Genomic DNA, 23,878 nt, shown 5'->3' on the forward strand with positions numbered 1-23,878 from the left:
CTTTTTTAACGAGGTCGGGTTGTTGAACTGCATAAGCAGGGTCTCTCACAGCACGCCATCGCTGCTGAGGTGGGACGCAGTAAGGAATTTCTTAAATGATCCTGAGGGTTATGGAACAAAAAAGTCAAGTGGAAGACCCAAAAAAATTTCATCAGCACTGAGCCGGAGGATCCAATTGGCTGTCCGTCAAGACACTGGACTATCCTCGACCCAAATTAAGGCCCTTACTGGTGCTGACTGCAGCCCCATAACCATCAGACGGCATCTGAGACTGAAGGGCTTCAAAAACAAAAAACTTCTTCTTCAAGACCTCGTCTCCTTGAACGGTACACAACTGCTCGTTTGAACTTTGCAAGAGAGCACAAAACATGGGACATTCAAAGGTGGAAGAAAGTTTTATTCTCTGATGAGAAAAAAATGTAACCTTGATGGTCCTGATGGTTTCCAACGTTACTGGCATGACAAGCAGATCCCACCTGAGATGTTTTCTACGCGCCACAGTGGAGGGGGTGCCATAATGGTCTGGGGTGCTTTTTCCTTCAGTGGAACAATGGAGCTTCAGGAAGTGCAGGGGCGTCAAACGGCCGCTGGCTATGTCCAGATGTGTGGTAACGACTGGGTTTTTCAACAGGACAACGCTACAGTACACAATGCCCGCAGGACAAGGGACTTCTTCCAGGAGAATAACATCACTCTTTTGGCCCATCCTGCGTGTTCCACTGATCTAAATCCAATTGAGAACCTTTGGGGATGGATGGCAAGGGAAGTTTACAAAAATAGACAACAGTTCCAGACAGTAGATGGCCTTCATGCGGCCGTCTTCAGCACTTGGAGAAATGTTCCCACTCACCTCATGGAAAGGCTTGCATCAAGCATGCCGAAACGAATTTTGGAAGTGATAAACAAAAACGGCGGAGCTACTCATTACTGAGTTCATGTTTGGAAGTTGGATTTCTGTTTTGGGGGGGTTTATTTTTTTTTTGGAGGTGTGGTCCTAAACTTTTGATCAGCTGAAAAACAGCCTGTTTCAGTTTATTTGTTGTTTTCATTAAATTGGATGCTCAAAATTGTCTCACTCTCATTTCTTCTTGTTGCATGTTGAAGCTCTACTTGGAGCCTTGTTAAGATCAAGCCATGCTAAATATGATTTTTTGCCATTTTTCAAGTGGTCTTAAACTTTTCATCAGGACTGTATATAGTGCCCACTGACAGGGTCATATTGCGCCCAGATAACTTCTGCTATATAGTGAACACTGGCGGGGACATACTGCACCCAAATAACTACTTCTATATAGTGCCCACTGACAGGGTCATACTGCACCCAGATAAATACTGCTATATAGTGCCCACTGATAGGGTCATACTACGCCCAGATAAATACTGCTACATAGTGCCCACTGCGTCCAGATAAAGAGGTGATACCACGTCCGTGGCCAGGTTAATGGTGTCGGTGGGCGGAGCGTTCGGTTTTCCCTGGTGCTCAGCCTTCATCCAGTGCTCTGTTTTCCCCACCGCAGAGGGGCGCATTTGGTGCTGCCTCTTCTCCTTTGTTCTTTGGCCCCCACCAGGGTCACGCTTTACAAGTAACTCCATGATCATTGCCACAACTTTGGGACTTAGCCAAAACCAAATCATTAGACCAGGAGCAATCTGACCAAACACCCCCCCTCCCCTCCACTGCAGTCAGTTTGGGGATCAGTATGGTTTCCCGCAGCAGTTCCTCTGATCATCGGCCCCAACATACTTACCAGCTCTGCGCCGCGTGCCGCGGCTACTCTTCCTCTCCAGCAGAAGTCGCGCTCGCTCTTCTGTCTTCCCGGCTGGCGCTGCACTGTCACCTGACAGCGTGCAGCGTCAGGTCATAGTGCGCACACTACGTCCTGACGCTGTATGTGCTCAGGACAGTGAAGCGCCGTGCGTGGAGAATAAGGGGTGGGCTGCACGGAAACCAGGAGCACTGGGCCCCGGGTACATACAGCACTACTGCAGGGGCCAGGGGTCCACAGGCGGCCGGGCCCCCTGGAGTGCCGGGCCCAGTCGCAACCCCCTGTATATACGCGCCAAACAGCTCTTTCTTTATGGAGATCAGTGCACAGAAGTAATCTGGCTTTATATATAGGAAGTTCTCCAAATATAGAACGAATTAACTGGCAAATCTCGCAAGAGGAAGAGCCAGCAGCTTAATTCAGGGCCCTGATAGTAGGCAGTGCAATTAGTGACATGCATATTCACTGACGACCCAGTTGGGTTTACGAACAGTGCGCCCTGGCAGGGGAAAGGATGGGGTGACACTGGCATCGACCCAATACCGTTCACAGGATTCTTATTCCTTTCATAGGCCAAAGTCTTTCACTTGCTACTATATCTCCACCCTCTGTTACTCCCCTACTTAAATATAATAATCTCTCTTTACTGAGCAGTCGTTGTAATTTACATCTCTTTGTGCTGCTTGGATTGGGTTCATTAATAAGGCTTGATCAGGATGTCTTGGCAAGAATGGCAACTTTAACATTCTCCATCCTTTTGTCCTCACCTGCTAGGTCTTTGCTAGCAGGCGGTTCTTTTACTACAGTGTCATTGTAAATGTAGTGACCTCCTTGATGACTTCTTCAAGCCGTGACTTGTTTTCACCGGAGACCTCTTTGGCTCCTCACTTTTCCAGCATCTAACCTACCTTTTCCATCCTATGCAAACCTCCCATTTAGCTGATTCCTTTAATTCTGTGGGGGGGGGTTTCTGCCCCTTCTGCCCCACTTACAGTACCTTCTGTGTACTGCGGTGCCCTCAAACACTGTATTTTCGGAAGTGACATCATAACTATCATTAACTCTTCACAAAAAAAGGCAAATAGATTGTGCCCTAAAATAGTGCCCACTGATAGGGCCATACTGCGCCAAGATAAATACTGCTATATAGTGCCCACTGATAGGGTCATACTGCGCCAAGATAAATACTGCTATATAGTGCCCACTGACAGGGTCATACTGCGTCCAGATAAATACTGCTATATAGTGCCCACTGACAGGGTCATACTGCGCCCAGATAACTACTGCTATATAGTGCCCACTGATAGGGTCCTACTGCGCACAGATAACTACTGCTATATAGTGCCCACTGACAGGGTCATACTGCACCCAGATAACTACTGCTATATAGTGCCCACTGACAGGGTCATACTGCACCCAGATAACTACTGCTATATAGTGCCCACTGACAGGGTCATACTGCGCCCAGATAAATACTGCTACATAGTTCCCACTGCGTCCAGATAAAGAGGTGATACCACGTCCGTGGCCAGGTTAATGGTGTCAGTGGGCTGAGCGGTCGGTGCCCCCTGGTGCTCAGCCTTCATCCCGTGCTCCGTTTTCCCCACCGCAGAGGGGCGCATTTGGTGCTGCCTCTTCTCCTTTGTTCTTTGGCCCCCACCAGGGTCACGCTTTACGAGTAACCCCATGATCATTGCCACAACTTTGGGACTTAGCCAAAACAAAATCATTAGACCAGGGGCAATCTGACCAAACACCCCCCCTGCCCTCCACTGCAGTCAGTTTGGGGATCAGTATGGGTCCCGCAGCAGTTCCCCTGATCATCGGCCCCAACATACTTACCTGCTCTGCGCCGCGGGTAATTCTGTGTAATTCTGTGTTTTTTTTCTGCCCCTTCTGCCCCACTTACAGTACCTTCTGTCTACTGCGGTGCCCTCAAACACTGTATTTTCGGAAGTGACATCATAACTATAGAATATATACGGAACTGAGAATGCCTTTATGTATTTAAATTAATATATAACTTTTATTTTGTCATATAAAATAAGTGAGACAGTTAGGTGTAGTAGAAACCTGCACTATAGAAGATAGGGGGCGCACTGGGTCTGTAGTTGCAAATAAGGCCCAGTATCCTAGTCTGTTGGGGGAATGCTGGGGAGGAGCCTACTAATGAGGACCCTAACTCTCCCTAGATGCTCGCCCTACTTGGCCTAGTCAACTGAGTGTGATTACCTCAGTGGCTGTAGTCAGGGCACTCGTCCTTATAAGAACGACCCCCAGCCTCAGGAACCTCGGGCCTGTGCTGTACAGCCCTATGCTCAGATGACATCATAACTATCATTAACTCTTCACAAAAAATGACAAATAGATTGGGCCCCAAAATATAATAATGGAAGATGCCCAGTAGGGTTGCATCGGGTATAGAATTATCCATACCCAATCAATACTTTTGTACCGGTATCGATTTGATACCGGAATTAGTTTTTTACCGATACTGCGCAGAATAGTATCACAGAACATGGCACGCGCTGCTCTCAGCGCACACCATGTTCCCTCAGCAGCAAAGGGGCGAAGGAAGCAGTCTCTCCCTCCCTTCCCCTGTGCTCCCGCTGCCACCAATAAGAGGAGAGGAGGAGGGGGGGAGGGACTGTGGCCACGGTGCCACCAATGAAGATAATTAACGTATAATACAGATACAGGAGGTGGGTGCCGGCGGCAGAATCACATAGCCGCACCCGACCTCTATGACAGGGAGCTGCGATCAGCGGGGTTAACTACCACTGATTACAGCTCCCTGTCATAGAGGTCGGGTGCTGGCACCCACCTCCTGTATTTGTATTAATGGTGGCACAGTGCACCCCCCCAGTATTAAATTATTTGTGGCAGTGGCCACAGGGTCCCCTCCCCCCCTCTTCATTGGTGGTGCAGTAGCAGTTCCGTTTGGAGCCCGAGCAGTGTAATCCTGGGGCTCCGATTGGTTACCATGGCAGCCAGGACGCTACTGAAACCCTGGCTGCCATGGTAAGCTCCCTGCTGCTGTGTGTACAAAGCTCAGGGCAGCAGGGACAGTGTAAAGTCCTGTTCACCTTAAAAGAGCTCTATTAGGGCTGTTTCACACGAGCGGATGCCGTCCGTGACAACCGCACCGTGAATGACAGCCAAGAACCGATGCAGACTGGAGAAGCACGGAGCATTAACATGATTGATAATGCTCCGTGCCTCTCTGTGATCTCTTTACTACGAAATCACGGTGACAACATTATCTCACTGTGATTTCGTAGTAAAGAGATCACAGAGAGGCACGGAGCATTATCAATCATGTTAATGCTCCGTGCTTCTGCAGTCTGCATCGGGTCTTGGCTGTCATTCACGGAGCGGATGTCACGCACGGCATCCGCTCGTGTGAAACAGCCCTTAGCATGAATAGGACAAGGGATTAAAAGATCCTAGGTTCTAACACCTAAGGGGGAAATAGTTTTTAAATAAAAGGTTAAAAATCACAACAACAAAATATTAAGTATAAATCACCCTCTTTCCCAATTTTATATATAAAATATATAAACAATAAATAAATAAACATATTACATATCGCCACATCCGAAAAATCCAAACTATTAAAATATAAAAAAATATCTTCTATGTAGTGAACGGCGTAACAGAAGAAAAAAAAAAAACTGCGCCATTCACCATTTTTTAGTCACCCTGGCCCCCCGCAAAAAAATAGGACAAGACTGTTCGATTATGGGCCGGATGTTCCATAAAATGCGGAATGCACTCTACGTTTTTGGTGTTTTATTTTTTTTGCATGGTATCGAGTATCGCAATACTTTTTTATGGTATCAAAATCGAATAAAATGTTGTTATAATGACAACCCTAATGCCCAGTACCCCAGATGGTGATGGTGTACAACACAGTAAAAGTGCCATATTTTGTATCCAAAAGTATAACTGTGATCTTATAAGTTCCCTACGCAGAAATAAAGCCAAATAATTTGCTCCTCTCTTTGTGCCTTCTAGAAAGTAAAAATGCTTACTGTGTGCCCCCTAGAGAGTAACAGTGCTTCTTATTCCCCCCTAGACAGTAATGATGCATCCTGAGTGCCCCTGAGTGCTCAATAAAAAGGTAACCATGTCCCTGAGTGTCCCCTTCAACATTTATGTTGCCTCAAGTGCCCCTTAAAATGTTTTGATGCCCCCCAATTGCTCCCTTAAAAAGATATAATGCCCCTAAGTGCACCACACTCATTTTCAGACTGTATGTTACAGAAAAATGTTTTAAAACTTTTACTCAACTCACCACATTTCCCTAACGAGCGATCTGACAGAGTCTGCGTATGACAATGTGGTGACATCATTACACCACCCATGCCGACACACTTACAACCTCTGCTTGGTCCCAGGGTGCTGTAGACCACAGGCCTCTGATCTGCTCTGTTATTAGTAAGCCTGTTTATACTGGTCTCCAGTCATGGGTCTAATGGTATATACTGTGCTCTGATACTGGTATTTCAGTTGTATATTCATTTTGTCCATGGTAATGCAGGGTGATATTCTATTCCTCTTTACTGGCAGTGATATAGATTGTGTCCTGTCACTGGCAATCTAGTGGTATTTATCCTATTCCTTGTATTACCAGTGGTGTATGCCTTTCTATCATTGGTAGCCTAATGGTTAATATATTCCCTGACACTTGTATTCCTGTATACACTACCCCCCTTCATTAACAGTCCAGTTGTATATTTACTATTCCCTGTTACTTCTTCTCGATTGCTGTATACTATCCCATCATTAGAAGTCCAGTCCTATATACTACCACAGCTAGTACAGTGGTATGTAATAACAGTAGTCCAGAAGATGAGCAAATATTGGACCTTCCTTTCAAGGGATGTGGGTCTGTAGTGGTGGCATGAACCAGCAATAGAAGAAAGCTCCGTTTTGACTTGAGCTCTGGGGCCCCCTCTCTATAAGGTACACCCTGTTTTCAGAGGTTTTATAAATATGACTTTTAACAATAATTTTACCCATTTTCTTCCAAATTGTTTAAAGGAGTATTCCAATTAGAATATGTTATCCCTTATCCCCTGGAAAGAAAATAACTGGTAGATTGGTGGCAGTCTGCCCACTTAGACCACAAGTTAGTCACTTTGATGAGGGATCCACGCCCCCAATTTGAAAAGAGCACTGGTTGAGTCTGCGCACCACCACTCGCAGAATACAACATCACTATCTCTAACAATCACATAGATTTGGGGTGGAGTTGTAGTGCATATGCTCGACCAACACTCCATTCAAACAAGGGGACACAAGTCCTAGTAATAGCTGGATAAAAGATGAATTATCCCAAACAGAATGCCCTTTTAATGAATCACTTTTATTATACCCATAAAATTTTAAGGAAATCTAACTCTGCCATTAGCACCTTCATCGTTTTCCTTCCAGAGCTTGGACTGATCACCCCTATGAAGTTCCCCGGTCTTTATTGGGTAACATGAGTTACAATACATTCCCTACAATAAAGAGGCTCGGACACATTGTTAGCTACCTCATGTATTGACTCATTTATTAACAGGCCAGTGGTTTTGAAATGGCCCTGATGATGGTGAACCCCCAACTCATCCTTCAACACTCAGGGAAGGAAAAAACCCCTAGTGGAGGAAACCTCCAGGGAACCATGGCTGAAGGACTGCCCTTCCCCTGGGCAAGGGGGTAAAAACCATCATTTGAGATGAGGTAGCTATGGAAAGTCCGGGTAATTGTCACATCCAGTATTTGGAAATTCTGCTAGATGTTGAATCCAGAAAATCCGATAAATGTCAAATCCGGTATTAGGAAAGTCCGGTAAAATGTCACATCCAGTATTGAGGACAGAGACCAAGCCTGGAATCTGCCTCTTGATCCAGAAGATTCATGTCCAGCAATGTCATGATGGTTTCAGTTGTCTTGGCGCTCCACCCCTTGGATCTTATTGGGGGTTTTCAGGGTCCTGGGTCTTTTCTCTCAGGCCAATGGAGACACCTTCTCGGGACAACGTTAAAGACAAACGCTGAGAAAAAAGAATAAAGACCATTAATTATAAAACAGCTCTATATGATATATTACTTCTCTGAAATGTTTCTGGAGCACGATAGACCTTGATACGGCATCTACTCACCTGGAAATCTGTATAGTTCATTAGTTGGTGTATTATCAGGCCAAGGAATCCAGTCCACTCGGCCACCATGCCTGTCCTGGTGTAGATCTGCAGAAGACAGAATAGAGGATTAGTGCCTGGCGGTACTCACCAGGGACTCTATATGGAGTGAGATGGGAAGATGGAGGTGAGATAGGAGCTTTTATATTACTGTTACACGGGAAAGATGTAGATTATACAAGACGGTGAAAAGTTACATGAACTCACCTCTTCACATCGGCCAGTACATGGAAGAAGCTGAAAGTAGCCGATGATCATACACACAGAAACTGGAAAAACGTGTTAAGGACAAGTAACAGAATAAATTTTATTATTATAGTGTTTCCTATACTGTGATGTCTGATCTGTGCTACAATGGGGTCAGAGGAAGCGAATAATCTTAGTTGCCAACAGTCCCAAATTTGCCAAAATGTTTCCACATTTTCAGAGACAATCTCTCTGTAAATTTGGGTTGTCCTGGGCCGAAAAATGGGTGGGGCTTAGTTTAACTCCACCAATGAGTGAGCGTAACCTGACAATTTAAGGGGGTGGGTAGCTTGACCCAAATTTACTAACGGCAGTAATGATGGTAAGTACGTATGTGTAAGTGTATCCAGCACACAACATGGCACTGTACCAGTCAGCTATAAGAGGATACAGGTCAGCAGGCCCACAATGGGCACCAAGGTTGATGCCAATCTAATGTGGCATAGGCGGCGACTGCTGAAGGATTTCTTGTACAGGCATACAGCTTGACCTAGGTTGTAAAGGGCACAAAAGAAAAATGCCGGTCCTGCGCCGATCCTGTGGACTGTAGGACTGATCCTCATCTAGAACAAAAGCAGAGGAATAAATGTCATCAATATGGACGTCATGAAGATCTGAGAATACAGAACAGCAGAGGCCGCAGGTGGTGTAATTATACAGGGGCAGTAATACATAAGAATAGTCACCAGGGTGCGTCATTGTATTTATACACATCTCTTGACTTCAAGCGATGTCCCCTCTGTATTACTAGTCCTGAGACCTCTGTATATAAACCTACCGAAACTATGGCGGTCACAATGGTCCCAATGCAGCCCATCCATGCAACGACATAGAGGATTCTCTGGCAGATGATATGTCGCCTCTCTGATTGTTCAGACCGGATGATCATGAACCGGTACATGATGGAAGCGTTGCCAGCTCCTGAAATAGACAATACATGGGATCAGCCGGGAACGTCCATAGACACTTGTGATAACCTCCAGGACTCAGTGATGATTATAATCTCCAGTGATGGCCGCCGCTCAGCAGTGAATAGTGATTAGGGAGATAACGTCATCACTGAGCGCTGGAGCCGCTGATCTCCTCATGATGTTGTCTCTCTAAATCCACTTACCAAAAAGGGCAGATATTAAGAAGACCACTGTAAAGACCACCGATTCGGGGAATATTCGTCCCGTGTCACTGAGAAAGAAAGCAAAATATTGGGTGTTATTAGGACACAAACGGCAGCAGGATTGCGTCATGTCTTCTAATAGCAGAGGAGACTTTATTTCCTTCCATTGTAATCATCCTCCATAATATGATCTAATGTCCAGACACAAATAGAAGACAAACAACAATGGGGAAGATATTATGGAGCCGTTGCTCATAGCAACCAGTGAGATTGCAACTCTAAAAAAATATTAAGAAAGAGACATTTTCTACAAAAAGTTGCTTTTTGCACTCTTAAGCCATTTCCAAAAAGTGGGTGTGGTTTAGGTGGGTTTAGGAGGAGGGGGCGGGCCTCTGCAAACTGGCAAATTTCCACCTGAAATAGTTGGTGCAATTTTAATTTTAATTTTTTTTTGTGCATGGGGGTCAGAGATGCTCCTAATTTATTATGAGGCTTGTGCATCTCACTCCAGTGCAGATTAGATGAGGGCCGGGGCATGAAACCTCAGTCTTCATAGATTCCCCCACCCCCAAATGTGATGTTTTCTATACTAACAATTATTAGATGGAGCTTATTAATAATCCACTAATAATAATGTAATAACTTTCCAGGAATAAACTGATAATACGGTAATAACAGTAATAATACTACAGAGGAATCCCGCCCCGTCCCCTCTTACCTGATGTAAGGATATTTTACATGGCCTGGGATGACAGTCAAGGCAATCAGGGCACAGATGCCCGATAGCGTCCATATGACCCAGAAGAAAAGCAAGAATGCCAAACCCCGGATCTCCATGGCGCAAAGTCAATTATTCGCTAAGCGAAAGCAAGGATTTGCTAAGCAAAGCACAAGCCGATCTGTCTCTCTCTATATCCAGAGAAAATCTGGCTGAGATAATGTCAGGCAGTGGTTTTCTAAGGCTCAGAACTCGGTGATGTCACTAGCTTCTGTGACATCATCACACATTCTGCAATCTTATTGGTCCTTGCTAGTTTATTTCATTTCATTAGTTCTCCCTTTATTGTTACAACATCTTATATACTTGAATCTGATTGGTCCTCAGTAGCTTCTGCGATGTGATTGGTGCTTCAACCTCCATACATGCCTGGATCTGATTGGTCCTCCGTATTTTTGAAATTTATGCATATGTTGCTGAGATGTTACTAGCTTTTCAAGTCTACTGAATAGAGAAGAAATTCTACTTTTATACATGTGTACCATATCACAACAGAATGAGTAAAACTGGGTTATGGACCCTGCACCCATGTGAGCCCCTCTGCCTACAATGTGTAGGGAATGAAGGGGCCATGAAAGGTGTCTCTTCTGCTGACCGTTTCAGGAGGGAAGATATCACCTCTCACTGCTCTGCGCTCCTATCCAAATTATTCCTGCTTGTAAACGTGAAAATTGAGTTTTATAGACGTTTTTGGTCAATTATTGATAATGCAATTCCAAAATTATATGGAGTATCCATTTAAGGTAGTTGTCTCACACTAGTTGCCCTGTAATACTTTTGCAGCAGTGGACGCAGCAGAGTATATGGTTTCATAGTCATATACTTTGCAGTAATGTTAATGTAATCCATTGACAAGACAGGTCAGTCCGAGTCAGAGTTACAGGGACGCTCTGATTTGTCTAGTAGAAGGGGTCTTGAGCAGAAGTCCCCATCTATGATGTTCAGATATGGCATATGGGAAGTGCTGTCCCAATGAGCCCACACTGGAGATACACCCATGATCTTCGGCTCCTGTCTCGTCTTTGCTACAGAATGATTTTGACGTTATTTGGTAATGAAATGGCAAATGTGAAATTTTCCTTTTTTTGATTTATTACAAAGGGAATTGAGGACAAATTGGAGAACCGTGGATTGTTGTGCAAAACAATGAAGACCTCCTTGGGGCTCATCTCCATACAGGGGGTCCAGCCATAGCCTAGCTCTATACACATACAGATACAGATTGCTGGAGGACACAGATGAAAATGATTTGTTACAAACATTACAGATGGACAAGTGCAACCCCGGGTCTCCCCCATCTGAATCTACTGAAGATGGTCCCATAGTCTTATACTAATTTTATGTTTCATCATAGACTTTTCATATCAACAGTAGAATAGGCCAATATGTCTAAAGCGTACCTGTTATATTAGATGTGCATGTGAATATATTGTAATATACACAATTGTAATATAGATTTTTTGAGGACACTGACATCTTCCTGAATACTTGTAAAATAATTCAGAGGCTCACCCTTCCTACACTATGGATAAATTAAAGGTTCTCTACCAAATAGCCTGCCCACTGCCAACTAGTGTACAATAGAAATTATAAATTGATTAATAGACACACCTCCACCTGGACTATTAGTATCAACCAATTATATAGTTAAAATATTTTATTATACAATATAACAATTACAAATGGTACCAGAAGGGCCCTTTCTGAATTAGTAAAAGACAATAAAAAATAATATAAAGAAATGAAAAACATAAAAAATGATGTACTTATTGTTATCCCCCTATTAATTGTAGGACAATGTATCAATCTCTTGCCTTGATGATAGATATTAGATATAAAGTGCTGTCAAAAAAGGTATTAGATATAGTCCCAATATGGATGTTCCATTAGTATAATACACCTTGTAGGATTTAAGGGTTATAGCAGTGTATCTTATATTGTTTTAACGAGTTTCGAAATGTTACAAAGGAGGAAATCCAGAACTTAATTATGGCCACTGAGGAAGGAGCTAGAACTTAAATTCCAGTTCAATGCACAGCCTTGTGGGTTTCAGACCTTCTAATCTCCTTCTCACTGGAATATTCTGGTAGCTAAGTTGCTTCCTTGGTTCTCAGAAACAAAGGTTCTCTAAACTTGTGCCTAGCTCTTAGTAGCTTGCACGTGTAGGTTTTGCTGTTCCTCAACCAAAAGTAGACTTGGACTAACCAGGGGAGTGGATCCAGGTCCATCACCCTGGAAATTTGACACAGTGAGCCATTTTACTGCATATTCCTGGGAGGAAGTTGGGTGGAGGGCTTGCCCTGATTGGCTTACAGGCTTGCAGACAGCCTGGATCAGCCAATCAGTGGGCAGCAGGCAGGGAAATGCCTGTCAAAGACCCCTATCCCTCCCCGATCCCCCTTACCTACTAGGACCCTTGAACAGTGCTGGGATTGCACTCCGGGTCCGGCGCTTCCACCGCGCAGCACCAAGGCACAGAGGGCCTCCCGCCAATTCCTCCCTCTCCCCGCCGGATTCCCGCGCCCTGCCCAGGGAGAAGGACACAGTGCTACTTACCCCTGCTGGATCTCTTCAGGGAACCGGATCCCCATCTGCAGTGTCCACACGCGGATCCTCTGACCTGGGGCTCTCTCCGGCCGCCCCCGGACCTTCGGCCTGCTACTGCTGGAAGGAGGGATCCCGCCATGATGTCTCCTGGACCCACTTCTCAGGTGGCGACTGCAAGTAAAGGTACTGTGGCTACTAGGGGACGGGATATTAACCCAGGGGACCCTGCATCTAGCCTTCCTGGGACCCCCTGCTTGAGCCCTTGCAAAATAAGCAGCTCCCAGCCCCACCATTGCTGGACCAGGGGGACAGCAGCTCTCCTCTCCCTTCTGACATCTGGGCCAGATCCCCAAGCCCTCCAACACTTGCCCTTATGGACCCCCCATCCCTGCCTGAACCTCCACAGCCATTGGCGAGCTATTTTAACCGTTTTCCTACAAAAGAGGACTTTCGGGTTCTTATTTCTGAAGTTACGGAAGCCTGCAGAGCTGAAATTGCGGCAGTTCGCACTGACATTAAACATGTGGTGGACCGGGTTGACTCCCTGGAAAATGCCCATGACGATACCAGGCAATATATTTCCACTCTTCATGAATCCATTTCTGCCCAAACGGCGGTACTCAGGGGCATGGGATGGCATTTAGAGGACTTGGATAATCGAGGGCGCTGGAATAACATCCAAGTACGGGGTCTTCCGTAGGCTACCGGTGACAAAGATCTCTTTGCTATGCTGGAAGCCATTTTTAACATGATCCTGGGGCAACCATCCTCGCACAAGATCAAATTGGACGGGGCTCATAGAGCACTCAAGCCTAAGGGATCTGCTACACGTCCTAGGGACGTAATTTGTTGTGTCCACGATTTTGCCCTTAAAGAATCCATCATGGCTAAGGCGAGTTACCTACGCGACTTTGATGGCACTCCAGTTCAATTGTTTCCTGACCTATCCTGGCTCACACTCCAGAAAAGGAGACATCTTCAGCCTCTCCTCACATTACTAATGATGAGCGGCAGGGGTCATATTCGAGTAATTTTCGAATTTTTATTGCGATCTTTTTCAACTTACAACTGTTAGACAAAGAAGATTATAGCACTATATTAGCTAAATTGCTCTATATTCTTTTATTTATTTATTTTATATTTGCTATATTGCTATAACTTAGTTTTTTCGAATATTCGTAATATTCTAAAACAAGAATATATAGCAATATAGTCAATATTCGAAAAAAAAACGAATTTAGAGCAATTTAGCTAATATAGTGCTATAATTTTTTTTTATAGTTGTAATTTTTTTCCAATCTGAACTTCAGATGAGAAAAAAATTACAACTATTAGACAAAGAAGATTATAGCACTATATTAGCTAAATTGCTCTAAATTCGTTTTTTTTTTTTCGAATATTCACTATATTGCTATATATTCTTGTTTTAGAATATTACGAATATTCGAAAAAACGAAGTTATACCAATATAGAAAATATTCAAAAAAAAAAAGAATATAGAGCAATTTAGCTAATATAGTGCTATCATCTTCTTTGTCTAAGGGTCCATTCACACGTCCGTTTTTTCTTTCCTGATCTGTTCCGTTTTTTCAGGAACAGATCTGGACCAGATCTGGACCCATTCATTTTCAATGGGTCCTGGAAAAAATCTGACATTGAGCTGTCCGTTTTTTTCCAGGACCCATTGAAAATGAATGGGTCCAGATCTGGTTCAGATCTGTTCCTGAAAAAACGGAACAGATCAGGAAAGAAAAAACGGACGTGTGAATAGACCCTAATAGTTTTAAGTTGAAAAAAATCGCAATAAAAATTCGAAAATTCGCGATAAAAATTTGAAATTCTAATATTCGTGATCAACACTAGTCTTCATCTGGCAACTCCCTTGTAAAAGGCTGCTCTACCATCCAGAATGAGTTTTCTTTGCTTCCTCAGAGGCAGGTGGTTTGGGCACCGTATTGTGCTGGCTGCTCCAATAACTCCCAGTGCTGCTTGGCTTACTTCTCTCACTCACTCTACACTTCTCTCTCTCACTAAACTCTAGACTGACTCCCACTAACTGAGCATCAACCCCTTTTAGAGGGGAAGGACGAGCAGTCCCATTTAGCAACTCTTGCTATGGGAACTCTATTTACAGCCTTCAAGAGGAAAATACACATGACAGTGCAAAATATACATTTGCAGACATTAACCCCTTAATACAGTGGGCATTGGCCTACTGCACTACATGCTATCCTGTTTATATCACAACTTCAATAATTCTGGGCAGGAAAATTACTCATAAATTGTATTTTCTGCCTTATCCCCCTGCTTACATTACAGCCACCATTAACCATGTACAATTGTTTTGGATTCCGTCAGGACTTAAAGGGATTTTCTGGGCTCCAGATAGGTCATCAACATTCAAAGTGCTGCTTCCAGCAGCTGCAGGGAATAGTTGATTTATGGGAGTGCAGTGTGCTGGATCTCCACCGATATGATTTCGATGAGCCATCCTGAGGATAGGTAATCAATCACTATGTCCTGGAAAACCCCTTTAACTGTATATTCTGGGGGTCATTTACTAAGCGATATACACCAGTCTTCTGGCGCATATCTGTTGCAGATTGCGGTGCAGATAACCTTTTCCCTTTTCAGATCTAAAAAAAGGGGCATGGGCTGCCAGGATTGTCTCATTTATAATTTTCTATGCCTGTTTTAAGCATAGAAAATATTCTAAATCTACACCAGCAAGGAATCTGGCATAAATTTAGATCACATTCTTCAACTGGATCAAAACAGCCTTGTGTTAACAAGGGTGTACCTCCTTAATATGTATATCAACAAAGAGAATCGGTACAACATATTACCTAATAAAGTTAAATTTTATTATGACATAAAACAACATACAAACATAAATGTAGAGACCATACAGCGTGCCTCAAGAGGCAGTCCACAATACATCCACTGCTAGCAGATCTGGATTATTTCAATTATTGCATTCACATGGAGGATGTTGTGGGTGCAGGGTCTAGATCAGCATGTATTATTCAAAACTGTATCTAGCCATAATGTCACAACTATCTCCAATGTGAGGCAAATTAAACATAAGTGCAGGACGGGCAAAAGTGACATCCATATATTTTGATCATACCCATCCAAACAATAAAGTTTATCATAAATAATCAAAGTAAATATATCGGACCGATCTGAATTGTTCACCTACCCGATATCCAGTGGCGTGCGTGTGGGCTGTCTCTGTCTGGCGTACTCCTCGACGTACGTTTCGCTAATGCTTCTTCAGGAGGATTCCTTTCTAATGGCTAGGGAGGTCTTTTTAAGTGACTGGTGGCCAATGGCTGTTCATCCCTGCGTCATGTGATTTTATTGCTGATGATTCCTATAGCGGCGCATCCCGTAATCGCCGGATATGGGTACATACGGGACTTCCGCCCTTCCATCAGCGCGATCAAAGTGAGGGCAGACGACGTCTGACGTCACCCCGATCACGCTCGTCGGAACGGCGGAAGTCCTCCCATCCCCGATCCGGGATGCGCACAGGAATCTCCAGGTTATCCATCTTCATACTTTTGTTATATGTGGGAGTATCTGTCTATCTAGTCCTGATATCGATTATCTGTCTCTCCTGTATATCCGTTTATGCATTCTATGAGGGTGCACCCACCACGTCACTGGAGGTTTTTCCCCCTCCTCCTCCTATAATATACAGTTCCCATATTTATCTACATTAAAAGTACTATTACATCCAAAAATTGGTAATGACAATAATAATACATTCATAAACCAGATAGGAGAGTACATGACCAAGAAAGGTAATATTCATCACAGTATAATATCCCCTATTCAAATGAATACAGGAAAGACACGCGCATGAGTCAGTGCTGGGAATGCTAGTGCCTTCCCATACTGTATGTGAGGCATATATATGTGTCCACATACTACGCATGCCCATGTTGCATGCAGGTCATATGCATGTGTTCACACAAAATGCATACACATTCATATATATCAATATGGCATGTCTGTATTTCTCACCAAGTTCATCCAGTATCACTTTACATGCGCATGCTAGCATATCCATATCCATCATATCAAAGCCATCCATGGATGTGTGAGATACCCACCATGAATCCAATCAATAACTCTATCTCACACACCCATGAGTGTACCATCAAATACATGTATCAAAGTGCCATGTGCATCTTATCTATCGTTAATATGACTGTATATACACGTAAATATACAATCTCAAGTAATAAACCCATTTCATAATCATATACATTTAAAGTGCCGTGCATAAGTCTTACTCTCAATATCTGATGTGTGAATAATAGTACTATCAAGTTACTATCAATCATTTGCCTATCAATCCTATATTAAAACCCATTCCTACTAGGGGAAATAAATAAATATATCCTCCCTCAATATACTATAGTGCCTATTTATCTATACATCCTCTATAATATAGGGGGGTGAATAGCAGACATAGACTAATGTCTATTGATCTGCACACCCACTATATATGTTATCATTCTTCTCCAAGCATTGTCACCACCAAAAACTCTATTACTCTGTGTTCACTACTGTGCATGGTGTATATTTGATGGGGCTAACATCCATCCCTACATATTTCCCCCCATATCCAGTTTACTCAAATTAATACTGATTCCATATATTAATATATAAATTAATACTGATTCCATATATTGTATTCAAATGTTCTTTACTGATGGATGCATTCATTAGATATTTACTTCTTCTTTTCTCCTTCCTATTCTTTCCTCCACAGATTTCAATGGACCATCTTGGACGCAGGACTCCAGCCATCAATCACTCGACACTGTCACGTAAGTTTCTACAGTAATCAAACAGAACAATGTTAAAATATTATATATCTATTTTTTACATAGTAAAATTCTATCTAAAACCCCCTACAGTTTACAGGAAGGAACTGAAACCCATGGTTTCATTCAGTCCTTTCGGTGCCATGGTGCCTAATCTAAAAATCCATTTACTCTCAACTTGGGCTAGTCTTTTACTGAGGTCTCCCCCCCCCCCCCCCCCCCCCCCGTATCCCCATGTGAATCTGGTCTATTCCCGTAAATTTCAGCAGTTTTTCATTACTTTGGTGAAATAGTTTAAAGTGTCTCGGTATAGTTTTCAGGTTGTCTAAATTTTCTTCCTCTTTACTTTTCTCGATATCTCGTATGTGTTCCCTGATTCGTGCCCTTAATTCCCTGGTTGTTAGGCCTATATAGATTTTGTCACAAGGGCATCTGGCGTGATATATAACGCCTTTTGAGGAGCAGGAGATATATTCTTTGATTTTATACCTTTTATCGTGATTTAGACCAGTAAATTCAGTAGTTTTTATCACATTTTTACACGCCTTGCATGTCCCACAGGGGAAGGACCCTTTTAGTTTTTCATTCCCAGTATTGGCCGTTCTACTTATAAAGTGACTATGGACTAATGCGTCTTTGAAGTTCTTTGCCCTTTTTGCTGTTACTAAGGGCTTATCTGGGATGCATTTATTTAGGATCACATCTGTTTGCAGTATGTTCCAGTGTCTCTCCAAAATTTCCTTTATCTGCCACCATTGACTATTGTATTCTGTTAGAAACCTGATGTTATGTGCCGTATCTTCAGTTTTGATCATATTAGGACATAGCAATTGTTCTCGTTTCTTTTTCTTTATTTTTCCAACTCCTCTTTTGATCTGTCTATTGCTGTATCCCCTGGTTTTAAATCTTTCTATCATTTCTTTACTTCGCTCTTTATACTTACTCTCATTAGAGCAGATCCTCTTTATCCGTGCGAATTGCCCAATGGGTATTCCATCTATGGTGGATTTTAGATGGGATGATTCAGCATGCAGCAGTGCATTGACCGCAGTTTCTTTCCTATGGACATCAGTTTCTAATGTCCCATTTTCTTTTATTTGTATTTTTAGGTCCAAGAATGTGACTTCCTTACCCATCTGAAAGGTTAGAAATATATTATGATTATTCTTGTTTAGAGTACTGATGAATTTCTTGAGATCATCTTGCGAGCCTTCCCATAGGAAGAAGATGTCATCCAATTGTGCACTTTATTGATGTACGGTGTTGTCTCATTCATAAATATTTCTCTTTCACAGGCTCCTAGAAACAAGTTTGCATAGGATGGGGCACATGTGGCCCCCATCGCTACACCTTGTGTCTGTAGAAAAAAATCATCATTAAAAAGAAAAAAATTATGCTCCAATATGAATTTCAATAGGGTAAGGATTAATTCATTAAACCCCCCTTCCATATTGTTACCTTTCAGGTATTCAGCCACTGCTCTTAGACCATCATCATGCTTAATGTTCGAATATAGCGCTTCAACATCAGCTGTAACTAGAATCATGTTGTCTTCAACTTGCATGTTATTAAGTCTATTCAGCGCTGCCGTTGTATCCTGTATGAAGGATAGTAGAGTGTTGACAAGCATTTTTAGGTGATGGTCAATGAATTGACCAATTTTCTCACATAACCCACCATTACCTGATATGATGGGTCGACCGGGCGGGTCTGTCACATTTTTGTGCACTTTGGGTGTCATGTAGAAAGTTGGTATTCTTGGAAACTGAGTTATCAATAGAGGTTTTATTTTGGATGAGATCACATTATCCTCTTCTGCTTTGTCCAATATGTCATATAGTTTTTTCTGGAAAGTAGAGAGGGGATTAGAGTCAAGTTTACGGTAGCATTTTTTATCCCTTAGTATTTTATAGGCCTGTCACATATACATGTCTTCTGGCCAGATGACTATATTTCCCCCTTTGTCTGCCTGTTTAAATAGCACACCTTTTAGATCTCTTAATGTATCTAGTGCTCTTTTTTCCTTTACACTCAAGTTTTCTTCTCTTTTCTTTCCCTGATTATTTAGTGTGGTCAGATCTTCACTTATCAGTTTCACAAAGATGTCTATTGCTGGACATAGTTGTAGTGGGGGGAAATTGGTAGGGATGAACAGCCATTGGCCACCAGTCACTTAAAAAGACCTCCCTAGTAGGGATGAGCGAACCCGAACTGTATAGTTCGGGTTCGTACCGAATTTTGGGGTGTCCGTGACACGGACCCGAACCTGAACATTTTCGTAAAAGTCCGGGTTCGGTGTTCGGCGCTTTCTTGGCGCTTTTTTAAAGGCTGCGAAGCAGCCAATCAACAAGCATCATACTACTTGCCCCAAGAGGCCATCACAGCCTTGCCTACTATTGGCATGGCTGTGATTGGCCAGTGCAGCATGTGACCCAGCCTCTATATAAACTTGGGTCACGTAGCGCTGCACGTCACTCTGCTGATTCAAGCATAGGGAGAGGTTGCTGCTGCGATGTTAGGGCGAGATTAGGCAGATTAACTCCTCCAAAAGACTTAATTCAGTGATCGATCTCCAGCTGTGGATCATTGAAGTGCTGATATTGAATTGCTCACTTTTTTTAGGCTGCCCAGAGCAATTTTATATCACTTTTTTCTGGGGTGATCGGCGGCCATTTTGTGGCTTGTGGTGCGCCAGCACAAGCTACCACCAAGTGCATTTAACCATCAATAGTGTGGTTATTTTTTGCTATATCCTACATCAGCTGCAGGCTGAGCCTGTGTCACCCAAGTGCATTTAACCATCAACAGTGTGGTTATTTTTTGGCCAAATACTACATCAGGTGCAGGCTGAGCCTTTGTCACCCAAGTGCATTTAACCATCAACAGTGTGGTTATTTTTTGGCCATATACTACATCAGGTGCAGGCTGAGCCTGTGTCACCCAAGTGCATTTAACCATCAACAGTGTGGTTATTTTTTGGCCATATACTACATCAGGTGCAGGCTGAGCCTGTGTCACCCAAGTGCATTTAACCATCAATAGTGTGGTTATTTATGGCCATATACTACATCAGGGGCAAGTTGAGCCTGTCACCCAGCGCCTAAAAAATAGCCCTGACATTTATATTCCTCCAAATCAGTACAGTTTTAGCTGGTCAAGTTATTTGTAGTGACCGTAAAAGCACAGTTTTTGTTCTGAGTTGAAAAACTATTCCCAAATTTGCCATTTTCAAAATTAGTAGTTTCTGCTATATCAGGCCTACTTTAAATCTATCCCAAAAAGGGTATATTAGATTCAAGGTGCTGATAGTGTCATTCTGAAAAACTTAACACACACGCTACAGTGCAGATACAAGTCTAATTCTGTGATTAAAGGTATACCTGTTACACAGCGCCTAAAAAATAGCCCTGACATTTATATTCCTCCAAATCAGTACTGTTTTAGCTGGTCAAATTATTTGTAGTGACCGTAAAAGCACAGTTTTTGTTCTGGGTTGAAAAACTATTCCCAAATTTGCCATTCTCAAAATTAGTAGTTTCTGCTATATCAGGCCTACTTTAAATCTATCCCAAAAAGGGTATATTAGATTCAAGGTGCTGATAGTGTCATTCTGAAAAACTTAACACACACGCTACAGTGCAGATACAAGTCTAATTCTGTGATTAAAGGTATACCTGTCACACAGCGCCTAAAAAATAGCCCTGACATTTATATTCCTCTAAATCAGTACTGTTTTAGCTGGTCAAATTATTTGTAGTGACCGTAAAAGCACAGTTTTTGTTCTGGGTTGAAAAACTATTCCCAAATTTGCCATTTTTAAAAAATTTTGGTGAACGGGAACAATGAGTAAAACATCTAGTAAGGGACGCGGTCGTAGTGGTGTTAGTGGACTTTCTGGTGCTGGGAGAGGACGTGGCCGTTCTGCCACAGCCACACGTCCTAGTGTACCAACTACCTCAGGTCCCAGTAGCCACCAGAATTTACAGGGATATTTGGTGGGGCCCAATGCCGTTCTAAGGATGGTAAGGCCTGAGCAGGTACAGGCATTAGTCAATTGGGTGGCCGACAGTGCATCCAGCACGTTCACATTATCTCCCACCCAGTCTTCTGCAGAAAGCGCACAGATGGCGCATGAAAACCAAGCCCATCAGTCTGTCACATCACCCCCATGCATATCAGGGAAACTGTCTGAGCCTCAAGTTATGCAGCAGTCTCTTATGCTGTTTGAAGACTCTGCTGCCAGGGTTTCCCAAGGGCATCCACCTAGCCCTTCCCCAGGGGTGGAAGAGAAAGAATGCACTAACGCACAACCACTTATGTTTCCTGATGATGAGGACATGGGAATACCACCTCAGCATGTCTCTGATGATGACGAAACACAGGTGCCAACTGCTGCGTCTTTCTGCAGTGTGCAGACTGAACAGGAGGTCAGGGATCAAGACTGGGTGGAAGACGATGCAGGGGACGATGAGGTCCTAGACCCCACATGGAATGAAGGTCGTGCCACTGACTTTCAGAGTTCAGAGGAAGAGGCAGTGGTGAGACCGAGCCAACAGCGTAGCAAAAGAGGGAGCAGTGGGCAAAATCAGAACACCCGCCGCCAAGAGACTTCGCCTGCTACTGACTGCCGCCATCTGGGACCGAGCACCCCAAAGGCAGCTTCAAGGAGTTCCCTGGCATGGCACTTATTCAAACAATGTGCTGACGACAAGACCCGAGTGGTTTGCACGCTGTGCCATCAGAGCCTGAAGCGAGGCATTAACGTTCTGAACCTTAGCACAACCTGCATGACCAGGCACCTGCATGCAAAGCATGAACTGCAGTGGAGTAAACACCTTAAAAACAAGGAAGTCACTCAGGCTCCCCCTGCTACCTCTTCTGCTGCTGCCGCCTCGGCCTCTTCTGCTGCTGCAGCCTCGGCCTCTTCCATCGCCTCTGGAGGAACGTTGGCACCTGCCGCCCAGCAAACATGGGATGTACCACCAACACCACCACCTGCGTCACCAAGCATCTCAACCATGTCACACGGCAGCGTTCAGCTCTCCATCTCACAAACATTTGAGAGAAAGCGTAAATTCCCACCTAGCCACCCTCGATCCCTGGCCCTGAATGCCAGTATTTCTAAACTACTGGCCTATGAAATGCTGTCATTTAGGCTGGTGGACACAGACAGCTTCAAACAGCTCATGTCGCTTGCTGTCCCACAGTATGTTGTTCCCAGCCGCCACTACTTCTCCAAGAGAGCCGTGCCTTCCCTGCACAACCAAGTGTCCGATAAAATCAAGTGTGCACTGCGCAACGCCATCTGTGGCAAGGTCCACCTAACCACAGATACGTGGACCAGTAAGCACGGCCAGGGACGCTATATCTCCCTAACTGCACACTGGGTAAATGTAGTGGCGGCTGGGCCCCAGGCGGAGAGCTGTTTGGCGCACGTCCTTCCGCCGCCAAGGATCGCAGGGCAACATTCTTTGCCTCCTGTCTCCTCCTCCTCCTACTCAGCTTCCTCCTCCTCTTCTTCCACCTGCTCATCCAGTCAGCCACACACCTTCACCACCAACTTCAGCACAGCCCGGGGTAAACGTCAGCAGGCCGTTCTGAAACTCATATGTTTGGGGGACAGGCCCCACACCGCACAGGAGTTGTGGCGGGGTATAGAACAACAGACCGACGAGTGGTTGCTGCCGGTGAGCCTCAAGCCCGGCCTGGTGGTGTGCGATAATGGGCGAAATCTCGTTGCAGCTCTGGGACTAGCCGGTTTGACGCACATCCCTTGCCTGGCGCATGTGCTGAATTTGGTGGTGCAGAAGTTCATTCGCAACTACCCCGACATGTCAGAGCTGCTGCATAAAGTGCGGGCCGTCTGTTCGCGCTTCCGGCGTTCACACCCTGCCGCTGCTCGCCTGTCTGCGCTACAGCGTATCATCGGCCTTCCCGCTCACCGCCTCATATGCGACGTGCCCACCAGGTGGAACTCCACCTTGCACATGCTGGACAGACTGTGCGAGCAGCAGCAGGCCATAGTGGAGTTTCAGCTGCAGCACGCACGGGTCAGTCGCACTGCGGAACAGCACCACTTCACCACCAATGACTGGGCCTCCATGCGAGACCTGTGTGCCCTGTTGCGCTGTTTCGAGTACTCCACCAACATGGCCAGTGGCGATGACGCCGTTATCAGCGTTACAATACCACTTCTATGTCTCCTTGAGAAAACACTTAGGGCGATGATGGAAGAGGAGGTGGCCCAGGAGGAAGAGGAGGAAGAGGGGTCATTTTTAGCACTTTCAGGCCAGTCTCTTCGAAGTGACTCAGAGGGAGGTTTTTTGCAACAGCAGAGGCCAGGTACAAATGTGGCCAGACAGGGCCCACTACTGGAGGACGAGGAGGACGAGGATG

General features: G+C 44.2%; 3 long non-coding RNA genes across 3 annotated transcripts; all 3 read right to left on the reverse strand.

The window, feature by feature from the left end:
- Positions 1-7,584: 7,584 nt before the first annotated feature.
- Positions 7,585-8,184, reverse strand: LOC121002733. Its single transcript, XR_005779318.1, has 3 exons — positions 8,164-8,184; positions 7,918-8,004; positions 7,585-7,809 (listed from the first exon to the last, which is right to left on the reverse strand). It is a non-coding gene; the product is annotated as an uncharacterized LOC121002733 (long non-coding RNA).
- Positions 8,185-8,706: 522 nt separating this feature from the next.
- LOC121001002 lies at positions 8,707-9,408 on the reverse strand. Its single transcript, XR_005778952.1, has 3 exons — positions 9,317-9,408; positions 8,981-9,123; positions 8,707-8,765 (listed from the first exon to the last, which is right to left on the reverse strand). It is a non-coding gene; the product is annotated as an uncharacterized LOC121001002 (long non-coding RNA).
- Positions 9,409-17,453: 8,045 nt separating this feature from the next.
- LOC121001906 lies at positions 17,454-19,159 on the reverse strand. The gene is made up of 3 exons (XR_005779176.1): positions 18,941-19,159; positions 18,426-18,618; positions 17,454-17,493 (listed from the first exon to the last, which is right to left on the reverse strand). It is a non-coding gene; the product is annotated as an uncharacterized LOC121001906 (long non-coding RNA).
- Positions 19,160-23,878: the final 4,719 nt, after the last annotated feature.

The sequence above is a fragment of the Bufo bufo genome, chromosome 5, assembly GCF_905171765.1.
Source record: "Bufo bufo chromosome 5, aBufBuf1.1, whole genome shotgun sequence".
NCBI classification, from domain to species: domain Eukaryota; kingdom Metazoa; phylum Chordata; class Amphibia; order Anura; family Bufonidae; genus Bufo; species Bufo bufo.